General features: G+C 30.6%; 9 non-coding genes across 9 annotated transcripts; all 9 read right to left on the minus strand.

The window, feature by feature from the left end:
* Nucleotides 1–2,710: 2,710 nt before the first annotated feature.
* Trnag-ucc (transfer RNA glycine (anticodon UCC)) lies at nt 2,711–2,782 on the minus strand. Its single transcript has one exon. It is a non-coding gene; the product is annotated as a tRNA-Gly (tRNA).
* Nucleotides 2,783–9,580: 6,798 nt separating this feature from the next.
* On the minus strand, nt 9,581–9,652 carry Trnag-ucc (transfer RNA glycine (anticodon UCC)). Its single transcript has one exon. It is a non-coding gene; the product is annotated as a tRNA-Gly (tRNA).
* A 1,150-nt stretch (nt 9,653–10,802) lies between these two features.
* Trnal-caa (transfer RNA leucine (anticodon CAA)) lies at nt 10,803–10,918 on the minus strand. Its single transcript has 2 exons — nt 10,881–10,918; nt 10,803–10,848 (listed from the first exon to the last, which is right to left on the minus strand). It is a non-coding gene; the product is annotated as a tRNA-Leu (tRNA).
* A 655-nt stretch (nt 10,919–11,573) lies between these two features.
* Nucleotides 11,574–11,645, minus strand: Trnat-ugu (transfer RNA threonine (anticodon UGU)). Its single transcript has one exon. It is a non-coding gene; the product is annotated as a tRNA-Thr (tRNA).
* Nucleotides 11,646–12,233: 588 nt separating this feature from the next.
* On the minus strand, nt 12,234–12,305 carry Trnag-ucc (transfer RNA glycine (anticodon UCC)). Its single transcript has one exon. It is a non-coding gene; the product is annotated as a tRNA-Gly (tRNA).
* Nucleotides 12,306–13,455: 1,150 nt separating this feature from the next.
* Nucleotides 13,456–13,571, minus strand: Trnas-cga (transfer RNA serine (anticodon CGA)). The gene is made up of 2 exons: nt 13,534–13,571; nt 13,456–13,501 (listed from the first exon to the last, which is right to left on the minus strand). It is a non-coding gene; the product is annotated as a tRNA-Ser (tRNA).
* Nucleotides 13,572–14,226: 655 nt separating this feature from the next.
* Nucleotides 14,227–14,298, minus strand: Trnat-ugu (transfer RNA threonine (anticodon UGU)). The gene has a single exon. It is a non-coding gene; the product is annotated as a tRNA-Thr (tRNA).
* Nucleotides 14,299–14,885: 587 nt separating this feature from the next.
* Nucleotides 14,886–14,957, minus strand: Trnag-ucc (transfer RNA glycine (anticodon UCC)). The gene has a single exon. It is a non-coding gene; the product is annotated as a tRNA-Gly (tRNA).
* Nucleotides 14,958–16,107: 1,150 nt separating this feature from the next.
* Nucleotides 16,108–16,223, minus strand: Trnal-caa (transfer RNA leucine (anticodon CAA)). Its single transcript has 2 exons — nt 16,186–16,223; nt 16,108–16,153 (listed from the first exon to the last, which is right to left on the minus strand). It is a non-coding gene; the product is annotated as a tRNA-Leu (tRNA).
* Nucleotides 16,224–25,032: the final 8,809 nt, after the last annotated feature.

The raw sequence follows: 25,032 nt of genomic DNA on the forward strand, positions 1-25,032 counted from the left end.
ATATCAAACTATGTATATTTTATTATATAATTTTAACACTATTTTTGTATTAAAAATCATGCGTCGACCGGTAGTCGAACCCGGAACTAGTGCTTGGAAGGCACCAATGCTAACCGTTACACCATCGACGCGTACAAAAACAGTTATTTAATGAAGCTCTTTAATATGACATAGGATCAATAAAGATAATTCATGGCCTTATAAACTAATCAACTTACGCAAATTTGGAATTTCCATTTTAGCGCATTTAAAGAACGAACTTATTCGGATTCGATAATGTTCAAAGTTTTGTTGGAAATTGCTACCATTTTAGAGTATAAATTAATATCATTTTTAAAGTTTTTTTTATGTACGATACTGTCAGGAAAGGACAACGGTATACTTCTTTGACCTGCCTCAAAAATATAACATTGCATTTATTGTGTTTCATTATGTTCATAAAATAGTAGTTTAAATTCACAATTTATGAAGTAAAGAATTTTAGATAAATATTGTAAAATATTCTGCCGCTTATGCGTTTACCTATTTTGTTAACTACTGATCTCGCACCAAATTCTGTATATCACAGATTTATTTACAAGATGATTATCAACACAATCGAGCAACCAAACACAACCATTTTTCAGGCTGTTCACTATGTACCTCCTTAAACAACTCATTTCTTACAGTTTAACTTACAAGTCACGTAATACAGCCCACAGCGGATAAAGTGGGCCCAAGTGACTAATGGGATGGGGCAAGTGACTTAGGACAGATAACACGTTACAATAAACATGAAAATGGCAGATTTGTTATGGTATTCCATTGATAAATGTTTGCTACGTTACATTTATTGTTTGGTATTGGCTAATTACTTTACCACTAATACATAATTTGGATTCAGACTTGACCTATATTGGTAAGAAGAATATTAGCAATAAATACTTATTTTATTAAATTAGTTAACTAGTACATACCTGTTACATAAAAGTTTTTTTAAATAATCGGACGGGGGAACTTATTTTTACCCTTTAACTTGGTTACTTTGAAAAGGTAAGTTACAGTTAAATTTGCAATTCGTAAAGCTGGTAATTCACTTATAATTAAATACTGGTTTCTTTATGACGGTTAAGTTTAAAATAAAAAGTAAAATTTTTTTTGAATAAATTTAGTTACGTGTTATATCCGTGAACTTCTGAATAAACCTATCTTTATTTTTAACCTGACGTTATGCCAACACTAGTGAAATTAAAAAGTTGTTTATTTAATTCAAAAATCGTGTTTTAATCATATAAAAATATTGTCAGAAGTGGGATTCGAACCAACGCCTCCATTCGGAGACCAGAACACCCATCGCCGCACAACGGCGAAGATTTTATCTTGAGTCTGGCGCCTTAGACCACTCGGCCATCCTGACACATTTTGCATTACGAAACTCATTAAATTGAAGATATCGTGTGGCGAAATTTCTAATTATAATTGGTATTATGGGTTAGTTGATACAAAACCTTAACTTACTTCCTCCTTAAAAAAACGCTAAGCTTACATTATGTAAAAATTTATTTTTTAACTAACATTTGCACATCACAAAGGAAACATAATTTTACTAGAATATATAGATATACCATAAAAAACAAAGTTAAAGCACCATTATAAAAATATTTGCAAATATATTTTATTTAAAATTTACAAAAAATATTGCATTAAATGGGTATTTCCGTTCAACCAGGTGCTGCATTACGAAACTCAATAAACTAAAAATATCGTGTTGTGAAATTTCTAATTATAATTGCTATTATGGGATAGTTGATACAAAACTTTGACATACTTTTTTCAAAAGTAAACGCTTAATTTACATTATGTCAAAATTCATTTTTACTAACCAACATATGCACATCACAAGAGAAAAATAATTTTTTTAGAATATATAGATTTACCGAGAAAACAAATTTAAAGTTTCATTAAAAAGATTTGCAAATATAAACCGCAAATTTTATTTATTTTTAAATCAGAAAAGGTAGAATACTTTTTAGAAATTAATAAATTTCACAACAATAGTTTAAAAACATGAATGGGCGTTACTGGTGATCGAACCCAGGATCTCCTTTTTACAATACAGGCGCTTTACCACTAAGCCATAACGCCCTTTCTGCTTATTAACGTACTAAATTAATATCAAAGTAAAATAATAAGGAAAATCAAAATTTTTATTGTTTATATATTTTTGCTTATTCTCGTTTACTCTTTTATAGGTTAAAAGCTAAACAACTTATAAAAAATATAAATTTTATTTTTTTGCACTTTAAATGACTTAAATTATTCGTAATAAATAAAGCTCAAACTTTTGTTAGAGAGTCCCAAATTAAGTTAACTTATTCCCATTTTTGCAACCAATTTTATGTACTATGTTGGCTTATCTAGACATTGTTAGTTATATAATTTATTATATTTTAACTATTTTCATTTTAAAGCACAAAATTTTGTTCTATAAGAAAATGTTGCCTTTAATTTTTTTTAATGTTTATTAACACATATTAAATTATTTTTTAATTGTTCACGTTTAATTAACGAATTTTGAAAAACAGAGTCGGGTAAAATTACCAGTCGGATAATGTGGGGTTATATACATTAAATTTTAGCTTTATTGCTACATAAGTTAAAAAAAATATTTAATATCAAACAATGTATATTTTATTATATAATTTTAACACTATTTTTGTATTAAAAATCTTGCGTCGACCGGGAGTCGAACCCGGAACTAGTGCTTGGAAGGCACCAATGCTAACCATTACACCATCGACGCGTACAAAAATAGTTATTTAATGAAGCTCTTTAATATGACATAGGATCAATAAACATAATTCATGGCCTTATAAACTAATCAACTTACGCAAATTTGGAATTTCCATTTTAGCGCATTTAAAGAACGAACTTATTCGGATTCGATAATGTTCAAAGTTTTGTTGGAAATTGCTACCATTTTAGAGTATAAATTAATATCATTTTTAAAGTTTTTTTTATGTACGATACTGTCAGGAAAGGACAACGGTATACTTCTTTGACCTGCCTCAAAAATATAACATTGCATTTATTGTGTTTCATTATGTTCATAAAATAGTAGTTTAAATTCACAATTTATGAAGTAAAGAATTTTAGATAAATATTGTAAAATATTCTGCCGCTTATGCGTTTACCTATTTTGTTAACTACTGATCTCGCACCAAATTCTGTATATCACAGATTTATTTACAAGATGATTATCAACACAATCGAGCAACCAAACACAACCATTTTTCAGGCTGTTCACTATGTACCTCCTTAAACAACTCATTTCTTACAGTTTAACTTACAAGTCACGTAATACAGCCCACAGCGGATAAAGTGGGCCCAAGTGACTAATGGGATGGGGCAAGTGACTTAGGACAGATAACACGTTACAATAAACATGAAAATGGCAGATTTGTTATGGTATTCCATTGATAAATGTTTGCTACGTTACATTTATTGTTTGGTATTGGCTAATTACTTTACCACTAATACATAATTTGGATTCAGACTTGACCTATATTGGTAAGAAGAATATTAGCAATAAATACTTATTTTATTAAATTAGTTAACTAGTACATACCTGTTACATAAAAGTTTTTTTAAATAATCGGACGGGGGAACTTATTTTTACCCTTTAACTTGGTTACTTTGAAAAGGTAAGTTACAGTTAAATTTGCAATTCGTAAAGCTGGTAATTCACTTATAATTAAATACTGGTTTCTTTATGACGGTTAAGTTTAAAATAAAAAGTAAAATTTTTTTTGAATAAATTTAGTTACGTGTTATATCCGTGAACTTCTGAATAAACCTTTCTTTATTTTTAACCTGACGTTATGCCAACACTAGTGAAATTAAAAAGTTGTTTATTTAATTCAAAAATCGTGTTTTAATCATATAAAAATTTTGTCAGAAGTGGGATTCGAACCCACGCCTCCATTCGGAGACCAGAACACCCATCGCCGCACAACGGCGAAGCTTTTATCTTGAGTCTGGCGCCTTAGACCACTCGGTCATCCTGACACATTTTGCATTACGAAACTCATTAAATTGAAGATATCGTGTGGCGAAATTTCTAATTATAATTGGTATTATGGGTTAGTTGATACAAAACCTTAACTTACTTCCTCCTTAAAAAAACGCTAAGCTTACATTATGTAAAAATTTATTTTTTAACTAACATTTGCACATCACAAAGGAAACATAATTTTACTAGAATATATAGATATACCATAAAAAACAAAGTTAAAGCACCATTATAAAAATATTTGCAAATATATTTTATTTAAAATTTACAAAAAATATTGCATTAAATGGGTATTTCCGTTCAACCAGGTGCTGCATTACGAAACTCAATAAACTAAAAATATCGTGTTGTGAAATTTCTAATTATAATTGCTATTATGGGATAGTTGATACAAAACTTTGACATACTTTTTTCAAAAATAAACGCTTAATTTACATTATGTCAAAATTCATTTTTACTAACCAACATATGCACATCACAAGAGAAAAATAATTTTTTTAGAATATATAGATTTACCGAGAAAACAAATTTAAAGTTTCATTAAAAAGATTTGCAAATATAAACCGCAAATTTTATTTATTTTTAAATCAGAAAAGGTAGAATACTTTTTAGAAATTAATAAATTTCACAACAATAGTTTAAAAACATGAATGGGCGTTACTGGTGATCGAACCCAGGATCTCCTTTTTACAATACAGGCGCTTTACCACTAAGCCATAACGCCTTTCTGCTTATTAACGTACTAAATTAATATCAAAGTAAAATAATAAGAAAAATTGTAGCGGTCTCGGTCGACCCAATCGGAAGGTTTTATTTTTAAGATACTGACAGTTAATTGTTTTTCTTAACTAGCTAATTGCTCGTCTGCTGGTTAGGAATTCTTAAATTAACCACGCAGGTGAATTCACTGTATAATTATATTATACGGCAATTTCTTATAAAGTCGAATTCAAATTTTCATTAACGGTAAATCAAAAACGTAAAATTCCAAAATCCAAAATACAACTACTTTGTAGAAAGGCATAAGATAACTCGTTTGAAAAAGAATAACAAAGAATCGAATTCCATGTCAAAAGCAAACCACAGATTTTAAAAACAAGTTTAAGATTAAAAGACATATCAAAATAGGAGTTAATATAAGGTTTTGATGAAATCAAGAAACGATAACAAAAATAATTCCCACCAAATGTGAAATAGTTAAATTTAATTGTTATTAATGTGAATAAAAGGTTAGCTTATGCACAATAAGCTACATCATCCCAGCTAAAGGAGAGCCCGGGGTAACAAAAATGAAAAAAAAATACACACGATATAAGCATAAAGAAAAATACAATCTACTAATTATTTTTTAAAAGTGAAGAAAAATATACAGTGTCATATTTTTTATTTGATTTTTAACATTTTTATTTAATTTTTTTGGTAGTAGAAAACATTACAATAGCAATAACACATACGAATACGAGCGACACAATATAATACGAAGTAAAGCTTAAGCGGTAATGGCAAAAAATATAATGTTCCTTACATACTCTTAGATAATTTTAAGCGAATTACCTGATCCCTAACATGTTTTGCCCCCCTTTCTGACCGCTCGCGCCTATGGTGTTTGCGGTGTTGAGTGTTAAGATTGGGGTTTGGTCGAAAATGTGGGTAAATTTTTCCTTTAAGTAAGGTAAAGAAGGCCCTCAAATACACAAATCTGCCTATTACAGTATCAATGTAATGTTTAATATCGTGTAATAAACGTCGTTTCCGAAAATTTGGGTTCGGCAGTCCAACATTTTTTTTAGTTTTTTTTTTATAACGATTAAAATCATTAGAAGGCACTGAAAGTTGACAATGGGACGACCCGTCGTCGATAGAGGGTTGGTTCATGTTTGTAGTCGACATAGCTTGAACATTGTTATCGTCGTTAACGGGTGATTTCTCTTCGCTGTTAGACACGTCAGATGGGCAATTAACATAAACTGCATTTGTGGACAAATCAGGATTTGTGTTCTTTGTGAAAGGTTCTTCATTAGAGCTCTCTTCCATAGGAGAGGTAAGACTCTTGACCTGACTAGAACTAGTAATTTCATATGTATTGTCATTCGCCAATGACATAATTTCTTCATTAGGATATTTTGTTATTTGCATCCTCGGTACTTTGCCGGTGCTTCGTAATTCATCTTCGGTCTCTGCCGGTATATTATTTATTTCTTTTTTATTTTTCTTGTGCATTCTCGGTACTTTGCCAGTGCTTATTAATGTAACTTCGGCCTTTGCCGGTTTAATAGTTATTTTCTCCTCACTTAACTCTTGCATTCTCGGTACTTTGCCGGTGCATAAATTTTTCACGTCTGTTTCGGTAAGTTTTTCTTCATCATTAGAAACATTGATCATCTGTATGCATCCAGAATGATCAGAACATGATGGGTCATTTGATGACGAGATGTTGGACAAAGGTAAATCAACGCAATGGGGTGTATAGTCCTGACAGTGTTTGCCCAAGTTTTTAAAAGGTCTTATTTTTCTCGACATACGCGGAATAAAACAGGAATCAGTTACAGGTATGTTTGACAATTCCACACACTCTTTTGTAGGTTCGTGACATAGCAGGTTTCTAGCAAAATCAATAGAAAGTGAGTTCTTTTTAAGAAAAGAGGCTCCCAAAATATACTTATTAACAGCAGCACATTTACATTCCTCTCTAAAAGGTATAGAAAATCCAAGGTCAAGTTCAACAACTTTGTCCCCGTAGACTGGTATTGGACTGGAATTTGCCGCAGATAAAAACTGAGTAATGCGAGAACGATTAATCTTATTAACGGGCCAAATGCTATTTACAGATCCCGTGTCAATAAGAAAAGAATTGCGTGAGCGATAATCAAATACATAAAACAAGTGGTGAGAAATTGAATAAACTGGTTCATTATCAACGTTTTCCCCACGATTCACTGGCGAACCGCGGGTGATGGTCCGTTTTTTGAAGGAAAACTACATGGAGGGTCGCATCTATAACTATTTTTTCCCCAATTATTGTGGCTTCGGCACCATCGCGGGTTGTATTCACGTTTTGGTCCTTGAAAGTTTCCGCGATCATTGCGATCAGAGTAGCGAGGCCGGAAATAGTCATTAGGTCTGCGATTTGTGCTTACGTCGCCAGAAAAGCGCTGATTCTTTAAAATTCCGCATTCGACCCTTAGATTTTGAATTTCGTCCTTAACCGCAGCCATTTGCTCAGATAGAATGCCCATGCCTAATAACTGCTCATTTGGTTGTGAAGGGCCTGGCGTCATCGATGCTGGCAGTCTACTAGATTTTGCTAAATTGCAACGAGCGGTCATAAGATTGTCAGCAGTAATAGCTATTTGCTCCAAGGTTTCGTTGCATTTTGACTCCATAATCATATACACATCAGGAGGCAATTTTTCAATAAAAAGGGAACGCACCATGTCCATCATTCCTTCGCTTCGGTCGTATGATATACATTCCATCATATCGCTTAACAACTCCGTAGGCTTCTTATTGCCAAGCTCCATATCCTTTAACATCGACATACACCTTGCACGGGGTACAGAAAAATGGTTAATTGCTTGCATCTTGAGATTTTCATACGGGTTAACAAAATTTTTGTTCTGAATAATGCTTGTTAACTTGCTCCAAATTGTCTCATCTAAATTTTGAATTACCAAATTATATCTCAAATTTTCATTTGTAATTTGATATTGATCAAAAATGGACTCCACCATCATAAACCATGTAGCCGGACTAGTAGTCGAAAACTTCGGTAAATAAAAACGATTGTTCGGTAGGTTTTCCGCGGCAACAGAGGATTCGCTTCGAGATTGTTGAACTCGATCGTAAATTGGAAATTTCTGATTAAAGGGATTACTAGCACTAAAATTTGGAAAACTCGGTCGTATTTCTGATGCGGGCATAACTCGTGGGGTGGAAAAAATAGAGCTGGGGTAGGAATAACTTAAAGATCCAGGGGTTTGAGGTAAATTTGATGAAAAGTTAGCAAAATTAGAGTTAACAACGTGAGTAGACTGGTCTAAGTTAGATAGGGAAAAGGTAGATGCCATAGTGGGGTTATGAGGCTGGTCAGCGGTCAAAAATAAATTACCCTGCGATAACGCGTTGCCCCACCTAACATTCTTATTGCCATTACCACCTAAGTCAATATCATTACCAGAAGAATCAGAATCAACATTATCACACACAGACACAACCCTCTTATCAGACCGATTACGTTTAGAAAATAACGAGGGTAACATATTCGTTAAAAACAATAAAATTATACACTAAATAAAACACCAAAATGTATCTTAATAAAAACACAAAAAAAGGGTACTTATTGTTCGTTGACGAAGGTCTTCTTGTTGGTATGGTCAACACGGGTTTGCTGGTATAAGACAGTAAATCCAAACAGTATTGCGTCCAAAATTTTGCGATGTTCACAGCGTGAGTCAGGTGCTACAAGTCCTGATTGTTAGAATTCTCACACTTTAATCACAGAGGGCAGTCACCAATTTGTAGCGGTCTCGGTCGACCCAATCGGAAGGTTTTATTTTTAAGATACTGACAGTTAATTGTTTTTCTTAACTAGCTAATTGCTCGTCTGCTGGTTAGGAATTCTTAAATTAACCACGCAGGTGAATTCACTGTATAATTATATTATACGGCAATTTCTTATAAAGTCGAATTCAAATTTTCATTAACGGTAAATCAAAAACGTAAAATTCCAAAATCCAAAATACAACTACTTTGTAGAAAGGCATAAGATAACTCGTTTGAAAAAGAATAACAAAGAATCGAATTCCATGTCAAAAGCAAACCACAGATTTTAAAAACAAGTTTAAGATTAAAAGACATATCAAAATAGGAGTTAATATAAGGTTTTGATGAAATCAAGAAACGATAACAAAAATAATTCCCACCAAATGTGAAATAGTTAAATTTAATTGTTATTAATGTGAATAAAAGGTTAGCTTATGCACAATAAGCTACAAAATCAAAATTTTTATTGTTTATATATTTTTGCTTATTCTCGTTTACTCTTTTATAGGTTAAAAGCTAAACAACTTATAAAAAATATAAATTTTATTTTTTTGCACTTTAAATGACTTAAATTATTCGTAATAAATAAAGCTCAAACTTTTGTTAGAGAGTCCCAAATTAAGTTAACTTATTCCCATTTTTGCAACCAATTTTATGTATTATGTTGGCTTATCTGGACATTGTTAATTATATAATTTATTATATTTTAACTGTTTTCATTTTAAAGCACAAAATTTTATTCTATAAGAAAATGTTGTCTTTAATTTTTTTTAATGTTTAATAACACATATTTAATTATTTTTTAATTGTTCACGTTTAATTAACGAATTTTGAAAAACAGAGTCGGGTAAAATTACCAGTCGGATAATGTGGGGTTATATACATTTAATTTTAGCTTTAGTGCTACATAAGTTAAAAAAATTATTTAATATCAAACTATGTATATTTTATTATATAATTTTAACACTATTTTTTGATTAATAATCTTGCGTCGACCGGGAGTCGAACCCGGAACTAGTGCTTGGAAGGCACCAATGCTAACCGTTACACCATCGACGCGTACAAAAACAGTTATTTAATGAAGCTCTTTAATATGACATAGGATCAATAAAGATAATTCATGGCCTTATAAACTAATCAACTTACGCAAATTTGAAATTTCCATTTTAGCGCATTTAAAGAACGAACTTATTCGGATTCGATAATGTTCAAAGTTTTGTTGGAAATTGCTACCATTTTAGAGTATAAATTAATATCATTTTTAAAGTTTTTTTTATGTACGATACTGTCAGGAAAGGACAACGGTATACTTCTTTGACCTGCCTCAAAAATATAACATTGCATTTATTGTGTTTCATTATGTTCATAAAATAGTAGTTTAAATTCACAATTTATGAAGTAAAGAATTTTAGATAAATATTGTAAAATATTCTGCCGCTTATGCGTTTACCTATTTTGTTAACTACTGATCTCGCACCAAATTCTGTATATCACAGATTTATTTACAAGATGATTATCAACACAATCGAGCAACCAAACACAACCATTTTTCAGGCTGTTCACTATGTACCTCCTTAAACAACTCATTTCTTACAGTTTAACTTACAAGTCACGTAATACAGCCCACAGCGGATAAAGTGGGCCCAAGTGACTAATGGGATGGGGCAAGTGACTTAGGACAGATAACACGTTACAATAAACATGAAAATGGCAGATTTGTTATGATATTTCATTGATAAATGTTTGCTACGTTACATTTATTGTTTGCTATTGGCTAATGACTTTACCACTAATACATAATTTGGATTCAGATTTGACCTATATTGGTGAGAAGAATATTAGCAATAAATACTTATTTTATTAAATTATTTAACTAGTACATACCTGTTACATAAATTTTTTTTTTTTAAATCGGACGAGGGAACTTATTTTTACCCTTTAACTTGGTTACTTTGGAAAGGTAAGTTACAGTCAAATTTGCAATTCGTAAAGCTGGTAATTCACTTATAATTAAATACTGGTTTCTTTATGACGGTTAGGTTTAAAATAAAAAGTTAAATTTTTTTTCGAATAAATTTAGTTACGTGTTATATCCGTGAACTTCTAAATAAACCTATCTTTATTTTTAACCTGACATTATGCCAACACTAGTGAAATTAAAATGTTGTTTATTTAATTCAAAAATCGTGTTTTAATCATATAAAAATACTGTCAGAAGTGGGATTCGAACCCACGCCTCCATTCGGAGACCAGAACACCCATCGCCGCACAACGGCGAAGATTTTATCTTGAGTCTGGCGCCTTAGTCCACTCGGCTATCCTGACACATTTTGCATTACGAAACTCATTAAATTAAAGATATCGTGTGGCGAAATTTCTAATTATAATTGCTATTATGGGTTAGTTGATACAAAACCTTAACTTACTTCCTCCTTAAAAAAACGCTAAGCTTACATTATGTAAATATTTATTTTTGAACTAACATTTGCACATCACAAAGGAAACATAATTTTTCTAGAATATATAGATATACCATAAAAACAAAGTTAAAGCACCATTATAAAAATATTTGCAAATATATTTCATTTAAAATTTACAAAAAATATTGCATTAAATGGGTATTTCCGTTCAACCAGGTGCTGCATTACGAAACTCAATAAACTAAAAATATCGTGTTGTGAAATTTCTAATTATAATTGCTACTATGGGATAGTTGATACAAAACTTTGACTTACTTTTTTCAAAAATAAACGCTTAATTTACATTATGTCAAAATTCATTTTTACTAACCAACATATGCACATCACAAGAGGAAAATAATTTTTGTAGAATATATAGATTTACCGAAAAAACAAATTTAAAGTTTCATTAAAAAGATTTACTAATATAAACCCCAAATTTTATTTATTTTTAAATCAGAAAAGGTAGAAAACTTTTTAGAAAATAATAAATTTCTCAACAATAGTTTAAAAACATGAATAGGCGTTACTGGGGATCGAACCCAGGATCTCCTGTTTACAAGACAGGCGCTTTACCACTAAGTCATAACACCCTTTCTGCTTATTAACGTACTAAATTAATATCAAAGTAAAATGTAATAAGGAAAATCAAAATTTTTATTGTTTATATATTTTCGCTTATTCTCGTTTACTCTTTTATAGGTTAAAAGCTAAACAACTTATAAAAAATATAAATTTTATTTTTTTGCACTTTAAATGACTTAATTTATTCGTAATAAATAAAGCTCAAACTTTTGTTAGAGAGTCCCAAATTAAGTTAACTTATTCCCATTTTTGCAACCAATTTTATGTACTATGTTGGCTTATCTAGACATTGTTAGTTATATAATTTATTATATTTTAACTATTTTCATTTTAAAGCACAAAATTTTGTTCTATAAGAAAATGTTGCCTTTAATTTTTTTTAATGTTTAATAACACATATTAAATTATTTTTTAATTGTTCACGTTTAATTAACGAATTTTGAAAAACAGAGTCGGGTAAAATTACCAGTCGGATAATGTGGGGTTATATACATTAAATTTTAGCTTTATTGCTACATAAGTTAAAAAAAATATTTAATATCAAAAAATGTATATTTTATTATATAATTTTAACACTATTTTTGTATTAAAAATCTTGCGTCGACCGGGAGTCGAACCCGGAACTAGTGCTTGGAAGGCACCAATGCTAACCATTACACCATCGACGCGTACAAAAAAAGTTATTTAATGAAGCTCTTTAATATGACATAGGATCAATAAAGATAATTCATGGCCTTATAAACTAATCAACTTACGCAAATTTGGAATTTCCATTTTAGCGCATTTAAAGAACGAACTTATTCGGATTCGATAATGTTCAAAGTTTTGTTGGAAATTGCTACCATTTTAGAGTATAAATTAATATCATTTTTAAAGTTTTTTTTATGTACGATACTGTCAGGAAAGGACAACGGTATACTTCTTTGACCTGCCTCAAAAATATAACATTGCATTTATTGTGTTTCATTATGTTCATAAAATAGTAGTTTAAATTCACAATTTATGAAGTAAAGAATTTTAGATAAATATTGTAAAATATTCTGCCGCTTATGCGTTTACCTATTTTGTTAACTACTGATCTCGCACCAAATTCTGTATATCACAGATTTATTTACAAGATGATTATCAACACAATCGAGCAACCAAACACAACCATTTTTCAGGCTGTTCACTATGTACCTCCTTAAACAACTCATTTCTTACAGTTTAACTTACAAGTCACGTAATACAGCCCACAGCGGATAAAGTGGGCCCAAGTGACTAATGGGATGGGGCAAGTGACTTAGGACAGATAACACGTTACAATAAACATGAAAATGGCAGATTTGTTATGATATTTCATTGATAAATGTTTGCTACGTTACATTTATTGTTTGCTATTGGCTAATGACTTTACCACTAATACATAATTTGGATTCAGATTTGACCTATATTGGTGAGAAGAATATTAGCAATAAATACTTATTTTATTAAATTATTTAACTAGTACATACCTGTTACATAAATTTTTTTTTTTTAAATCGGACGAGGGAACTTATTTTTACCCTTTAACTTGGTTACTTTGGAAAGGTAAGTTACAGTCAAATTTGCAATTCGTAAAGCTGGTAATTCACTTATAATTAAATACTGGTTTCTTTATGACGGTTAGGTTTAAAATAAAAAGTTAAATTTTTTTTCGAATAAATTTAGTTACGTGTTATATCCGTGAACTTCTAAATAAACCTATCTTTATTTTTAACCTGACATTATGCCAACACTAGTGAAATTAAAATGTTGTTTATTTAATTCAAAAATCGTGTTTTAATCATATAAAAATACTGTCAGAAGTGGGATTCGAACCCACGCCTCCATTCGGAGACCAGAACACCCATCGCCGCACAACGGCGAAGATTTTATCTCGAGTCTGGCGCCTTAGTCCACTCGGCTATCCTGACACATTTTGCATTACGAAACTCATTAAATTAAAGATATCGTGTGGCGAAATTTCTAATTATAATTGCTATTATGGGTTAGTTGATACAAAACCTTAACTTACTTCCTCCTTAAAAAAACGCTAAGCTTACATTATGTAAATATTTATTTTTGAACTAACATTTGCACATCACAAAGGAAACATAATTTTTCTAGAATATATAGATATACCATAAAAACAAAGTTAAAGCACCATTATAAAAATATTTGCAAATATATTTCATTTAAAATTTACAAAAAATATTGCATTAAATGGGTATTTCCGTTCAACCAGGTGCTGCATTACGAAACTCAATAAACTAAAAATATCGTGTTGTGAAATTTCTAATTATAATTGCTACTATGGGATAGTTGATACAAAACTTTGACTTACTTTTTTCAAAAATAAACGCTTAATTTACATTATGTCAAAATTCATTTTTACTAACCAACATATGCACATCACAAGAGGAAAATAATTTTTGTAGAATATATAGATTTACCGAAAAAACAAATTTAAAGTTTCATTAAAAAGATTTACTAATATAAACCCCAAATTTTATTTATTTTTAAATCAGAAAAGGTAGAAAACTTTTTAGAAAATAATAAATTTCTCAACAATAGTTTAAAAACATGAATAGGCGTTACTGGGGATCGAACCCAGGATCTCCTGTTTACAAGGCAGGCGCTTTACCACTAAGTCATAACACCCTTTCTGCTTATTAACGTACTAAATTAATATCAAAGTAAAATGTAATAAGGAAAATCAAAATTTTTATTGTTTATATATTTTCGCTTATTCTCGTTTACTCTTTTATAGGTTAAAAGCTAAACAACTTATAAAAAATATAAATTTTATTTTTTTGCACTTTAAATGACTTAATTTATTCGTAATAAATAAAGCTCAAACTTTTGTTAGAGAGTCCCAAATTAAGTTAACTTATTCCCATTTTTGCAACCAATTTTATGTACTATGTTGGCTTATCTAGACATTGTTAGTTATATAATTTATTATATTTTAACTATTTTCATTTTAAAGCACAAAATTTTGTTCTATAAGAAAATGTTGCCTTTAATTTTTTTTAATGTTTAATAACACATATTAAATTATTTTTTATTGTTCACGTTTAATTAACGAATTTTGAAAAACAGAGTCGGGTAAAATTACCAGTCGGATAATGTGGGGTTATATACATTAAATTTTAGCTTTATTGCTACATAAGTTAAAAAAAATATTTAATATCAAAAAATGTATATTTTATTATATAATTTTAACACTATTTTTGTATTAAAAATCTTGCGTCGACCGGGAGTCGAACCCGGAACTAGTGCTTGGAAGGCACCAATGCTAACCATTACACCATCGACGCGTACAAAAAAAGTTATTTAATGAAGCTCTTTAATATGACATAGGATCAATAAAGATAATTCATGGCCTTATAAACTAATCAACTTACGCAAATTTGGAATTTCCATTTTAGCGCATTTAAAGAACGAACTTATTCGGATTCGATAATGTTCAAAGTTTTGTTGGAAATTGCTACCATTTTAGAGTATAAATTAATATCATTTTTAAAGTTTTTTTTATGTACGATACTGTCAGGAAAGGACAACGGTATACTTCTTTGACCTGCCTCAAAAATATAACATTGCATTTATTGTGTTTCATTATGTTCATAAAATAGTAGTTTAAATTCACAATTTATGAAGTAAAGAATTTTAGATAAATATTGTAAAATATTCTGCCGCTTATGCGTTTACCTATTTTGTTAACTACTGATCTCGCACCAAATTCTGTATATCACAGATTTATTTACAAGATGATTATCAACACAATCGAGCAACCAAACACAACCATTTTTCAGGCTGTTCACTATGTACCTCCTTAAACAACTCATTTCTTACAGTTTAACTTACAAGTCACGTAATACAGCCCACAGCGGATAAAGTGGGCCCAAGTGACTAATGGGATGGGGCAAGTGACTTAGGACAGATAACACGTTACAATAAACATGAAAATGGCAGATTTGTTATGGTATTCCATTGATAAATGTTTGCTACGTTACATTTATTGTTTGGTATTGGCTAATTACTTTACCACTAATACATAATTTGGATTCAGACTTGACCTATATTGGTAAGAAGAATATTAGCAATAAATACTTATTTTATTAAATTAGTTAACTAGTACATACCTGTTACATAAAAGTTTTTTTAAATAATCGGACGGGGGAACTTATTTTTACCCTTTAACTTGGTTACTTTGAAAAGGTAAGTTACAGTTAAATTTGCAATTCGTAAAGCTGGTAATTCACTTATAATTAAATACTGGTTTCTTTATGACGGTTAGGTTTAAAATAAAAAGTTAAATTTTTTTTCGAATAAATTTAGTTACGTGTTATATCCGTGAACTTCTAAATAAACCTATCTTTATTTTTAACCTGACATTATGCCAACACTAGTGAAATTAAAATGTTGTTTATTTAATTCAAAAATCGTGTTTTAATCATATAAAAATACTGTCAGAAGTGGGATTCGAACCCACGCCTCCATTCGGAGACCAGAACACCCATCGCCGCACAACGGCAAAGATTTCATCTTGAGTCTGGCGCCTTAGTCCACTCGGCTATCCTGACACATTTTGCATTACGAAACTCATTAAATTAAAGATATCGTGTGGCGAAATTTCTAATTATAATTGCTATTATGGGTTAGTTGATACAAAACCTTAACTTACTTCCTCCTTAAAAAAACGCTAAGCTTACATTATGTAAATATTTATTTTTGAACTAACATTTGCACATCACAAAGGAAACATAATTTTTCTAGAATATATAGATATACCATAAAAACAAAGTTAAAGCACCATTATAAAAATATTTGCAAATATATTTCATTTAAAATTTACAAAAAATATTGCATTAAATGGGTATTTCCGTTCAACCAGGTGCTGCATTACGAAACTCAATAAACTAAAAATATCGTGTTGTGAAATTTCTAATTATAATTGCTATTATGGGATAGTTGATACAAAACTTTGACTTACTTTTTTCAAAAATAAACGCTTAATTTACATTATGTCAAAATTCATTTTTACTAACCAACATATGCACATCACAAGAGGAAAATAATTTTTGTAGAATATATAGATTTACCGAAAAAACAAATTTAAAGTTTCATTAAAAAGATTTGCAAATATAAACCGCAAATTTTATTTATTTTTAAATCAGAAAAGGTAGAATACTTTTTAGAAATTAATAAATTTCACAACAATACTTTAAAAACATGAATGGGCGTTACTGGTGATCGAACCCAGGATCTCCTTTTTACAATACAGGCGCTTTACCACTAAGCCATAACGCCCTTTCTGCTTATTAACGTACTAAATTAATATCAAAGTAAAATAATAAGGAAAATCAAAATTTTTATTGTTTAAGTGATCATTTTTTAGTATTTAATTCTGGAATTCAAAAAGATTACAAATATAATAAGCTTTTTATGAGATATGCATAATTTTTGTGTAATGTACTTTAAAAATGCAGGTTCCTTAAGAACATATATTTATATTAAATTGGCCTATTTACTTATTTTTGTTAATTTAAAGGTATAAATGTCCTTCATAAAAATATCATGATTCGGCAAAAAAACGGGCTTTTTGGCTCTGCTAAAGGGGTCCCTTTAAATAGGCTGTGTGCAATGAGTGTAATAAAGGTAAAAAAGTACATATTCAAACGGTCACCAGACACTTCAGCCAACGGACACCTCAGCACGAAGATTTTCCTCTAAAACAGCGGGGCATTGGAATTTTAATTACCGCGTTAAATTTTATCTCGTTATCTATGATCAGTTTTCTGGATAGTATTTGAAAGAAAAATAAACAATAAATAGATTTTTATTTTTAAATAATGTGCAAGAATAGGTTGTTTTTCAACTAAAACTTATAAAAAGGTAGTTTAAAAGCGTGCGGTTTAAGGCATCAGAAGCGAATGCGTTGTTAAAACATGACGCACCGTGACAAAACTCGTCGTTTTTCCGGGTCGACTGAAAATAAGGTAATGGAAATTGAAGGAACGGAAAATAAAGAAACCGGAAAATGAAGGAAAGCAAAAAAGGAGAGGGCGGAATCTTAAATACTAAAACGCGGAAATACCGTCGACTGTTTATTAAGGATTACTGTCATTTATTCGAGAACTGATAAGCGATAATGAGTTAATTTTTATTATCTCAACATACCCTAACTCTTTTCTATAAAATGCCCGTTTATTTCTAAAATAATTTCGACTTAAATACAAATAAACAGTCGACGGAATTTCCGCGTTTTATTTTTTTAAGATTCCGCCTCTCCTTTTTTCAATTTCCGTTCCTTCATTTTCCGTTCCCTCAATTTCCGCGTCCCCGTTTTTCCAACATTATATAAAGAAAATTAGTCGTCATATTATAAATTTTTTACTGAACAATTAGCAAAACAATGTTATCAGGCATTTAAACTATACTCGATGGATTAATAATCTGTGTGCACAATCTGACAATTACACACATTGTCAGTTACTGACAAAATACACAGTATGTGTCTGCACACGTTTTTGATTGGGCAACTACTGACAGAGTCGAAAACATACAGCAAATAGTCTGTTTGCAGAGTTGTCGCAACGTCAGACAAAAAATAAAAAGTAAATTTTATCCAACCTGACTTCTTTAAATGCCAACACTTAATCAGCAGCGAAATTACTAGGCAATTAAAAATCTATAATATCTCCAACTTTCACAGGCAACTTGAGACCTAGGTGCGGTAACTGTTGTTACCCCCTGCCAGTTTGACCAAACCAGAACAAAAATAACTTTGTCTGCGCAAACTTTAATTTGAATATTTAAACATTGACGAATTGCTCAGTCTTGCTTTGGTTATTAGCTTATTTTAACGGTTTTCAGTAATTTAAATAAAGTCAGCTTGAATAAAATTAACTTTCTATTTGTATAGTCTGACGGTATAATCAGTATTTTGTCAACAGCCAGTGTGTAATTGTACACACTGGCCATTCACCTATATAGTATTGTTATCAATAAAACAATATGTCCATTTTTACCTTCATTACACTGATTACACTCATTGCACCCAGCCTATTTAGAGGCACCCCTGCTAAAGAGGTGGTCTAAATCCGGATATATCCGACAAAACCTATTAGAGCTGCAGTTATACGAAAAATTTTCTATTTAAAAGAAAAAAAAATTCGTATTCTTTTAAGGGAAAAGGTTTTTAATATTGTTATCAGAAAAGGGTGTGGTTTGAGCTATCGTAAACGCGGGGCTCAAGAGCTAATAGCGTGACTTTCGAACGGCTCAAATCCGAAACTTTTCAGCTTGTATGCCAATACCGTCACTGGTTCACCATGGGCTACATTACATGAAATTATTTCAAGCACATACAATAAAAAATTAACAATTTCAATGCATCACATATATAACATATATGCAGTGATACTTGTTAATTTCTTAAATATTTTTATTAGGGAAATGCAGGGAAGTATTTGTAGTTCTTTAAACAATTAATGGTGTGATCAGGATATCATATTACTTAAAAATTTTCATTTAACGCCATCAAAACGCAATTACTTTAAATTCTAGAGCAGAATTTAAAGCAAGCAGGGTCGCGTTAAAAAGACATTTTTTGTAACCAAGATTATGCCCTGCCACTTTTGGAACAACTGTGATGTGCAATCGTTGGTAAAAAATGACAGTTGGAGTTTGATAACATGGAATGCCTAAGTACCCTCATCAGCAGCTGCCTTAATATTGTTGTAGGGGCAGATCGACTCGTGAAAAATACTTAAAACACCGAGACATCCAAAGGTTGCAAAAGATCGGTCGTGTGCCCTGGCAATTTTAAAAGCGTGACATTATGCTTTCTTGCATGTTTCAGAGTGCTATACCAAACATCGGAAAGGTGGCCATCATAAATAAGCAATCGAGGTTCAGGTTCTGTAACACAAGTGTTTTTAAATGATCTTGTTTTATCTTAAATTGCTCAAACCACTTTTATTAGCATGAAGCCATGGATAATTTGGATATTTCTTTGAAAAATATGGGTTTCATATTGTTTAAACATGCTTTTCTTGAAAAATAAATAGTGGGGGTAGTTTTTTCCCACTAGTGGAAGCAGCCATAACAGTGGTGTTTTTACGACCACAACCAGCAATTCGTAAAGTTTTTTGGCCTCGAGCTAAAACAACATTACAAAAGGATTTAAATTTGGAATGGAACATGAGGTAGAACACGAACCCGAATCGGATTTGCACAGTTGATAAAAAAGATACTTAAACATTAGACTCCTAACATATGACCAGCTATATACAAAAAAGTAAGAAAGGTTTTCGTCAACAATCGACTAAAATGATTTTATTTAAAAATGTCTAATTTTATAGTTTAGTAAGCAAAAATATGGCTGTAAAATTTTCTTTTTCCATACCATTTTTGATTGCTTTCACTTAATTACCCTAATAAATATATAAGTCGCACTTTTAAGTCTTTTTAAACACTTTGGTGCTATCAATTACAATAAAAAGGTTAACTAACGTGACTTTGTGGGCGTTTAAACTGCCGTTTGCCGAGATATGTCAGCCTACAAATTTCAAGCCTAAACAAATTAAAAAAGATTACTGAATCATAAATCATTGCCAATTTGATATTATTAATTTATTAATAAATAAAATAGACTAATAATTGCAAAAAAAACTTAAAATTGCCTAATTTGCTATACACCGTAATGGTTTTTTGGGCTTAACCTCCCGATCTCCATGGTTGGCTTCACTTGTTTACATTATATTTTTAAGAGTCGGCCATCTACTGTTTATTATATATCATTGGCATCAACATTCGTACAAATACTAAGCTTGCCAAAAGTAAATATAACTTTTGTTTACAAATCTAATTGGTAAATAATTCGTTTTATAAAAAAATAAAGTATTTGTATATATATTTTTAGTGTTCTGTTAAGATCAAGGGGGTTAGCGTTCCCCCTTTAGTTTTGGGAGATCCAGCCAATCCCCTTCCTTGGCTAATTAAACCTTTTATTGGCCATAATCTTTTTGAGTCACAGAAGTCTTTTAACTGCTACCATAGCTCAGTAAAAATTGCAGTTGAAAATAGTTTTGGAAGGCTAAAATCAAGGTGGGGAAAAAATTAATGTGAATATTGACTTTGCAAAGGCGATCATTTGTACCTGCTGCATTTTGCACAATATTAGTTATTAGGAAAACAGTCCTATGCCGACAGAGACTCCATCCACCGCTCATTACTTCCAGCCTTCAACAAGAACTTGCTATGCAACAAACACTGGTGCATTATCCCGTAATGGGTTGTTAAGTTATGTATTTTTGCGCCAATTAAGTTTTCGGTAAATAACGTTTTTTTTTAATACAGCAAGTCCTTGGATTGGTCAATCTTTTTCCCAATTCTTTGTAAATATCATATATATTGTTTGGTAAATTTAATTATCTTCTTTTTGCATTTTACAAATATAAAACACTAAGGCTTGTAAAACTTACATAAAAAAGAAAACCACGTGGAATGTGCATTTTGTAAATCTATACCAAAAATTCTGTATTTTTAATTTGTGTACCCTTTTGCATTTGTGAAATAGTAATGATAAAATTAAACAAGAAATTAGGTGTTAAGTCAAACTTTCTATGTAAAGAATAAATAAAAAATATTTGTGTGCTCACTCAACCGATTTCACGTGGTTCGAGCAGCTCGCTTTGGTGACTTGCCCGACTTAATCTTTTGAACAAAGTGTCTATTCAGTTGTTTTTGCAACGTCTACTTAGTATTTTATCATAAGAAGAAAAGGTTTTAAAAATGTCGCTTTGCAAGAAACACATCTACAAATAACTTAGAACAACTGTTAAGGAAAAAAAAACTTCCGATTGCAACAGAAATCGATTTCAACAACTTTTAATTGTCGAAGAAAATAGCACAAGGAATATAGAACATGTGACCTTTAATGCCTGTTTAAATGGTAAGAATGGTAAAAAGTTTTGTTGCAGCATTGAAATAGTCCAGTCGCCATATGGATTTTATTTAGGATTAGGGTCGTGGTGACTGAAGTATGAGTGATGGGTGTATTTATATTTCGATAATGTGTCCAATTCCAATTAAAAATAACCTGTTTACTGTTTTAGATAGAGCTCAATTTAAAGCAAGATATCGATTTTCGAAAGTAGAAGTACATAATCTTTTTTCTATCATTTTTTTTGATGGTGCAAGTCGGAGCATATGTAGTTCCCCCTATTACACAACTTTTAATAACCCTTCGCTTTTATGCAACCAGGCATTTTCAAAGAGATGATGGGGATATTCTTAAATACCACCAGTCCACTGCCTGCAGAATAATTTACAGAATAAGCAAAATCATAGCTGCAAAAAATAAATATTTTATAAAGTTTCTTTCAAACTTAACTGAAGTTAAACAAAATTTTCACTCAATTGCTGGTATTGTTGGTGCAAATGACTGCACACACATTTCCATAGTTTCACCTGATCAGGACCAAGCTGAACTTTCTTGAAATAGAAAAGGTTATTTTTCTGTTAATGTCTAGCGTGTGTGTGATACTGAACCATTAATAACTAACTAACATTGTAGAAAATTGGCCTGGTTCAACCCATAATAGCAGACTTTCTGTAATGTTTGACACCAATATGATAGAAGGAATTTCACTTGGTAATGGGGGATATCTATGCCGAAAATATCTTTTAACTTCACTTGCTAACTCAATCACAGCAGCTGAGCAAAAATACAACCGCTCTCGCATCAAAACTCGAAGCTCAATAGAGCGATGTTTTGTTGTAATAAAACAAAGATTTCGCTGCCTCCGAATCCCGCTTCAAACTAAAATGCAAAATTGTCTTTGCTGTTGCTTCTATCCATAATTTTGCAATCAAACATAACGACATCATATTACCTTCTGTTCCTTATTTCAAAGAACCTTCTATTGAATCTATTGCAGCTGCTCGTGGTGACAATTATTTTCGACAACACATTATATCACAATTTTTTACTTCAAGAACTTTTTTTGTGTTTCCTTTTTTACATATATTTGTGTATATATAACAAATAATTTTGTTAAAGTTTAATTTTAAAATTTTTTTAAAAATATTATAACTGTATTTATAATTTTTAATAAAACTATATGTACTGTGTATATCTATATTTATTTTTTCTTTGTAGTAATTTGTTATAATTTATTATAGTGCTTTATTTATATACTTATGTATTGTTTTCATCTTTAAATAAAACAAGTTTAAATTTGTGGTAAAATAATATATTAAGAAAAAACATGAAATAATAATTAAAAGGTGAAAAAAAAGAATAAAATTAAAATAATATTTACTTATTTAACAATTTCGTCTTTAAGGCGTAGTTTTTCATTTGATGATCAACTTTTTTCCATTGATGTTCCTTTCTTTCCACTTTTGTTTCCTTTCTTTCCACCCTTGTTCTCTTTCTTTCCATTTTTGTTGTTTTTTTCTAAATTTATCTTTTTCTTTTGAAGAAGAGAAAGGCGTAATTCTTCATTTTTCCATTTACCTATTGCAATTTTTTTAACATTGAAAAAACATTCATAAAAAAAATAGATATATTTTATGAAAAAAAAATAACCTTGAGCAAAAAAACGTCATCCAAAACAGGGAAAGTTTTTTACCTAGTTTTATGTTGCAATCACAGTTTTACCTTCATCGTTCAGATCGTTCTTATTTAATTAGAATTAGGTTAAACACTATAAAAGAATAAACATTTTGATACAGGACCACAGTTAGATTTTGCATACCAATTAAAAACACACATAAAAAATCTGTTATAAAAAAATAAATATTTTGATACAGGACCACAGTTAGGATTAGGCATACCAAATAAACACACATAAAAAATTCTGTTTCAAAAAAAATAAATATTTTGAAACAACATCTCCAAAAAATCTGGACCAAAGCTAAAAACACATAAAATAAAATTCTTTTAACAAAACAAAATTTTTTTGATACAACATCACGACAAAAACACAGTTTTGTTTCTTAATTTGTGTGAAAATCCTCAAAACAATTTGTTGTCTTGTTGAAGCAAAGAGCAACTTTGCATGTTTTGCATTTACAAAAAGACATTATAGATTTTAATGATTGCTTACAGAGCTACAGACTAAGTCGTAATCGTTTGCTTGGTGTTAATGACGACACATACGAACGACGAGAAGTGAGTCTCTGGTTTGCATTTATTAATCCAGATGCAATTTCAGCCTGAAAATCTCTTAGCTGTAAAATTTTTTAGTTGCCTAGTTCCTTTTGTTCCCTTTTATAAAGCAACTATGAATTTACCAGTGAAATGGTTAAAGTATGATACCACAAATACATGTACCAATGCCTGGATTTTATTTTGGCTTTGTACATTGAAGTCAACATGTCGAGTAAATCGACTCCACCCATCAACTTATTGAATACTTTTACTATGTTAGGTCTTTGTACTGAAACATAATTTTTTTTTACTTCTGTCATACCGTTGAACACTTTCAATTGACTCAATTCCAGCATAGGAGGATACAAGATTTACGGCTTTATTATCATACCATCTTACAGCTATTATGTTTAAATTTTTTTCGACTCTTTCATCATAAGAGCCGCGGCCCTTTTTCTTTAATTCTTTTTCAGATAAAAGTGGACATCCCTTCATTCTATTGCTTCTAATTGTCCCAGTATATTCAAATCCTAGTTTTTTTTATTTCATTAATAAGTGAAATAAAATTATTGGCAACAATTTTAAAATTCAAGTCATGAGGCAATAAAGATACAACTCCTTTCTACCATTTTGGATTTCTTCTTACAGCACGAGAGCAATGGGGATTGAACACACGACCCCATGTGTGGTGTAGCAAGTGTTCTTACGACTACAACAAGCCTGGTTAAATTATTCAGAAAAAGGTAATAACAAATTTTAACTTGTTTTAAAAAAACGTTTAAACACAAACCAGTACTTTTTAGTCACGAAGGCGTTGTATCTTAAAGGTAAAGCGTCTGTCTCGTAAACAAGAGATCCTGGGCTCAACTGCCAGTAATGCCTAATATTATTTTACTATAATGAAGTTGGTAGTTTATTTTAAAAACATATTTTTTTAATAAGTTTAAAATAATATGTTAAAATTTAAATACCACGAAGATTTGTAAACTTATTATTTATGTTAAATTAGGCTTGATTATCTTCCGGCTGTAATCAACAGCTTATTCAAAATTCGAACGCGAATGTAAAGTCAACTGGATTTTAATAGTTTTTCGTGCTTTTTGCTTAATATGTCCAAATCCATGTTTGTTAGGTGGCGTCCGTTCAGCAAAACGAAATTGCCAGCTTTAAATTAAATATTTGCACTACTATAGCAGTTAAATAGAAGTGAGCAAGCGTCTTACTAGTTT

This window comes from Corella eumyota, chromosome 7 (assembly GCF_963082875.1).
Source record: "Corella eumyota chromosome 7, kaCorEumy4.1, whole genome shotgun sequence".
NCBI lineage: Eukaryota > Metazoa > Chordata > Ascidiacea > Phlebobranchia > Corellidae > Corella > Corella eumyota.